We start from the raw sequence: 5,737 nt of genomic DNA on the forward strand, positions 1-5,737 counted from the left end.
AGCATGGCTTTTCCTTCAGCCATGAGCACAGCCATGTCCTGGGGAGGGCTCATCATGACCCTAGATTTGAGAATGAGGAAGACCTTCTGGGGAAGAGTCCTACAGCTGGCAGGCGACGTGGTGGACAGTTAGCCTTTCGTATGGTAAACCGCTGGGACTCTGGATTGTCTGCTGGGGCAGCATAAGTCAGCAGAAGACAGCTATGAGGTGCCTACTAGCTCCGGTCCAGGTGTGCTCCATTCAGTCACGGCTGATTCTAGGAACCTCCCATTCAGAGCTCACGGTAGAGCCAGGAGGACGGAAGGTGGGTCGGAGGAGATTCCTTAAGATAGACAGGATCTCACAGAGAACTCTGAAGCAGATGGTGGTCTTCATGTTCACGACAGACAACCATTCTTCTTCTAAAACATTTTCCGTGGCTGCTGCACAAAATAAAATCTGAGCTCTTTCTCCTCCTACTAAGAGCCTTACAATAACCCCTCCCCGTCCATCTAGCCTTATCTCCTACTAGTTCTTACCCCTGTGCAAGCCAGAGTGACTCCCTCAGAACCAGTCCCATCCCCCCCACCTTTCTGCCTGAAATATCGCTCCATCTCCAAACACATCTATGACATCAAGGGAGGCCATTTTTCTAAGCAAGGTTATTATATGCTCAATAATGTTTCCTGGATTAATGGAAACTCACCCCCTGACTGAAGAATTCGCAGGCTGCTCCTGTCATGTGCGTTCTAAATTCCTAACTCCTCTTGTTTATACCCAGACTGTCAGAACTCACTCTAAGGCTATTGTGAGTTATTAGTTAACCTCTCGTATCCGGGCACCTTCCACGCTGGGCTGTGCGGCTTCTCGTTGAGCAGTCGTGATGCACGTACTGCCCGCACAACTTGTGTGCACATCCTCCCTACCACAGACACTCGGGCGTTTCCTGACTGCTTAGCCCTCTTGCCTTCACTAACCCACACACACGTGATTGATAACCCATTCTTGGTAACTGAAGACTCTCAGAAACCTACTCCACCTTTCTAGCCCCAAGTGAATTGCTTCTTTCTCTTTTATTTTAAAGCTGTATTTATTACTAAGAATATGTGTGTGTGTGTTTTAATTCTTGAGGAATTTGGTACCCCAGATTAAATATACCTGTCAAATTGGTGAATTCTACCCATTTTTTTTGATTCAGTAGATTACACCAAAGAATGAAATAAGATACAATTTTCTCTCACACCTTAGGTTTCAGATTCAGCTTGTCAAATTTTAATTTCCTTTTACTAGACCAGGCACAATAGTCATTATTATGCTTTTCAGATTTATTCACCAAACATTGTGGTATTACTTCCATTCGATTGTGTGAACTTCTCTCTTTTTTAATCATTCCCTTGGCATATAATACAGCTACTTCCTTTTTTATTCTAAGGCCAAGTTCTCTGGCACTTTTTCTCAGCTTTTTCCTGGGATCTCAACATCTGGGCATCTAGCCACCAAGACTGCTGTTAGCTGCAAGTCTTGTTCCCCTTTATTAAATCCTTGGGAATAGATTCCCTCTCAATATTCTCACTTCATTAAAAAAAAAAACCAACTATTCTTTATAAGATTATTCTAAGCCAAAGCAAGATCATTTCTGAAGACTAAGAGGTTGTGTTTGTGGGCACAGAAAGGCAGAAGGAGCACTTCCATCCTCAGCCGGGACCTGGGCTGCTCGGCAGTGACCCCCTGTGGCTGCTCGGGCTGGCTGCTCCGGGCTGGCTCCGTGCCACTTGTGAGCTTCGTCTGCGGTGAAGTGGCTGGGGTGTGTGTGTGTGTGTGTGTGTGTGTGTGTGTGTGTGTGTGTGGTGGGGTGGGGCAAAGAGAGGGAGAGAGGGACAGAGAAGGAGAGAGAGAGACAGGGAGGGAGAGGGAGGGAGGGTTTAGAGGCAGAGGTGGAAAACAGATTTTAGGACAAATTACACTAACCTGAAGTGTATGGCTGTTTCAAAATTGATAGTTTGTCTCCTTCCGAGGATCCAACGATAGAAAAGAGGCCCCTTTGGGGACTTAGGGTTGGAGGTTCATGAACACTTGGGGTTGGGCAGTGTTGCCAAACCGCGCTGTTGGGCAGGGAATTGGGAGTGAGCTCTGCTGGGGAAACGCTGGAGGTGCCTCTCTGGAACCCCCTGGTGTTACTCAAGGACAAAGAAGGGGAAAGCATGGGTTCTCGGAGGAGAACTCATTAATTACTAAGCACAGGTGAAAGAATTAGAGTGTTGCGTGCACATGACAATTAACCCCAAGGTCTGGAGCCCTGGAGATCATTCCTGATACATCAACACAGTCCTTGTTTCCGCTTTCTCCCTTTGTTTTGCCCGGCTGTTTTCGGCTGTTTGTTTTATTGTGTTGTTTCCTCTTCCTTCAAATCAGAAGGCCTCAGCATCCTTAACTCCAGCGCCAGCCTGGCACGGGGGGCTCTTCTGGACGGAGCAGAGGTAATTAACTCCCCGCGCACTGGCGTGGCGGGGAAGAGCGACAGCGACATCAGGGGAAGGCGAGCAAGAGAAGAGATCATAAGAATTCTTGCCTCTCCATTGCCTACTCGGGGCTTCAATAAAATCAGTGTTTCAGAGATAAAAGACAGATTCATCTCCCTCTTCCACGAATGAGGAGATAATAGGAACTCTGAGGGTCATGACAACCTCTGTGTACCCCTCCACCCCGACCCAAACGTCCGCCATGTGTGCCCGTCTCGTCACACGCCAGCCCAGCGTCCGACAGGATAACCACCACTGACCTCACGGCTCGCTGAGGCTCAGTACGAGCAAACAGGGCTTGAATTATCGCTCTCCTACAGCATAATGATCCCATTGTTATGACCCCTGTGTTCTGCAGAACACGGTAGAACCGTAATTGTCCGTGCTCCCTATCCCATGCATTACACTTGGCAGAGGTCAGCACGAGCTGCGTGGCCTTTCCCTCGTACTCAAAAAGGGAATATCTCCTCTGTCGCTCAGTTGATGAAACGTTAACTAGCGTTAGTCTTGGCCATGCATTTGTGACATGGAAAAGAAAATCATCTTTACCCCACGATTTGTTTTTAGCAGTAAGATAGAGCTGAGGTGAACAGCGGTTCACGCCCTCTGGGAACCAGGAGATACACTTAAAATACCAGAAAATTATTTATCTTTGTACGAGAGCGTGATTCCTGCCAACTTACCTTGTGATTCATTTCACGAGACACAGATGATGCAAGAACCCAAGAAAGGGTTAGTTGTCATGCTTACCAACGGCCCACGAGGGGAAATCGGGAAACACACCTGAACACGCTTGCGTGAACACACGTGTAAACGCCCAGCGCTGTGCAGCTCCGATCTGATCACTGCTCATTACAGCTCTGAGAGCCGAGGTGCGCAGAATCACTGGGCAATGAGAAATCGCCAGCCAGACAGCTGAATTTCACTGTCAATTTTTTTTCTAGAGCACATCGGGATTGATAACTTGCAAGGAAAAACAAAACAAAACAAAAAATTAGGAGAAAATCCCCAAACTTGTGTATATGTAAAGTAAATGCATATTAAGCCCAGAGCAATGTTAACAGAAATCATTTCTTTAACTTTAAAGGTTTGAATTAATATTAAAAATGGTGAGATTAGCAAGTTCTCTTTCATAGAATTGTTTTTCCATTTTTACTAAGAAACTGTTAAATACAGTGTAGGTAAAAGTAAAAACGAATGTGGAGCAAAGTACTTGGGGGTTGAACACTTGGGTGTTTACTGAGCATTAAAAATAAGCCGTATCCTGGGGCACCTGGTGGCTCACTCAGTTAAGCATCTGCCTTCAGGTCCAGTCATGATCCCGGGGTCCTGGGATTGAGCCCCGCATTGGCCTCTGAGCTCAGTGGGGAATCTGCTTCTCCCGCTCCCTCCGCCTCTGCCCCTCCCCCACACTCTCACTCTCAAATAAAGAAATAAAATATTTTTTAAAAATCCATATCCTATTAGATGTGTGAGTCATGAAAATTTCTATTTGAGTTGTGGAGAAAGTATTTAGAGTAATGTGCTTAATATCCACACCCAGATATAGTTGGAATCAAATCCTAGGGGGACTTTTTCACCCACTGTAGAAATTGTAATGTATAATAGTACCAGTTGGAAGCATTTGGCTTTTATAGAGTCGTGGATTTATTGTTTTTCCTCACTGCCATTTTTAGAAAGCAGCCTCATCTCCTGGTCCTCTGGGACGGCAAGTCGAGCCTGTACTGTGGCTGTCACTTCGACAACCTTTCCATAAGGAAAAAGGCTCAGGTGCATTGAAAGCACAGCCAAGCAGAAGGGGCGTCAGGTGACCTGCTTGGAGCCACAGCCTCTCTCCCTAACCGTTCACGTCCGGAGGGTAGAGCTGACGACACCATCCGTCCTCGGGACCTTTCTTAACAGGCAATGTAAATACACAGTGTTCTCTTTGGTCAGAAAGTTAAGAGCGAGTCTCCCAGCTCATGCCTCTCCCTGCTTTCTCCATCTGACGCCGCTGCGTGCATAACCCACCTCTCCCCCTTAGCACGGGCCACTGAGTCATCCGATGCCCTCACTACCAGCATGTCTTATGGGAAACCCCTTGGTTCAGGCACATCGATGTCATGTATCCCGTGACTGAGAGGGTGTCTAGCACTTGAGGGTTGCTAAGTGCCTGCCTGTGGAGGGAAGGGACACCTCCCATGGGCAGAAGGCCGCCCTGTCGGCCCTCCCGGGGTACAGCCACCGTTGCCATTGATGGTTGAGGGGTGATCTCTGCTCGCACTGGGGTTCAGACCATGACCCTTGAATAAGACTCCAATTCAGGGGCGTGGTGAACCCCAAAAAGCTTCATTGACCAGAATGCTTTTGTAATAGATACCTTGGTTCACTCAAATTCTGTTTAATTGAGAGGTAAGAGACTAGCGCTCTTTTGATTTTCCAAAACTGCAAAACAGGAAATGGTTTGCAGGACTGCTGGTCAGCTCTCCTGGCTCAGTAGGCTACAGCTGCCAGCAAGCCTTCCTCTCCAACTCCATGACTGTGTGACTCGCGGTTGTTCTTCAGAAGTAAACCGTCCCGCAGAGATAGTGTGGAACAGTGGTCCTCAGACTTGGCCAGACCGGCACTCACCGGTGGAACCTTCCAGAGGCTGCTGCCCCGACCCCAGCCGCCCAAGATTCTGACCTTGCCTTCCGTAGAGGCCCGAGCGTCTGCTCTCCATTTAGTGCTGTAGGAAGGAACCAGGGTTGAGATTCGCCCCGTTGCCAGCATGGACCTGACCACACGGTGACCTCCGGAGCGTCTGTGTAAGATGTTTTGAATTTCTATAAGTCTCTGATACCAATTTGTTTTCTTGCCATTTTCTCTGGTTTCCAACTGTGAAGTCCTGAAAATTATTGTAGCTAACTGAAGGCTCTTATAGTTAGAACGACTTTTACATGAAATTGAACTGTGAGAAATCGATGGATTTTGCCCGTTCAGGAATCTATTGGAGATGCTATTCCTGGATGGCTGGTGTCATCTACCAACCGTCAAGATAATTACTGTTACATAATATTTTTAAATATATGCCTAATTTGAAATACTTTCATTTTCAAGAGGACTCAATGTCCAGGACCCAGAAATAATAGGCCCCGTCTTAAACAGACTGACTCTTTTTGTAAAGATTGCTTAGAGAATTATCTCCCTTGTCACATAACGAAAAATGTCTCCTTCTACAAAGCTGTTCTTATTTTTAACCCCATGTGATTTGCTCACGT

This window comes from Ursus arctos, unplaced genomic scaffold (genome assembly GCF_023065955.2).
Source record: "Ursus arctos isolate Adak ecotype North America unplaced genomic scaffold, UrsArc2.0 scaffold_30, whole genome shotgun sequence".
Classification (NCBI taxonomy): Eukaryota; Metazoa; Chordata; class Mammalia; order Carnivora; family Ursidae; genus Ursus; species Ursus arctos.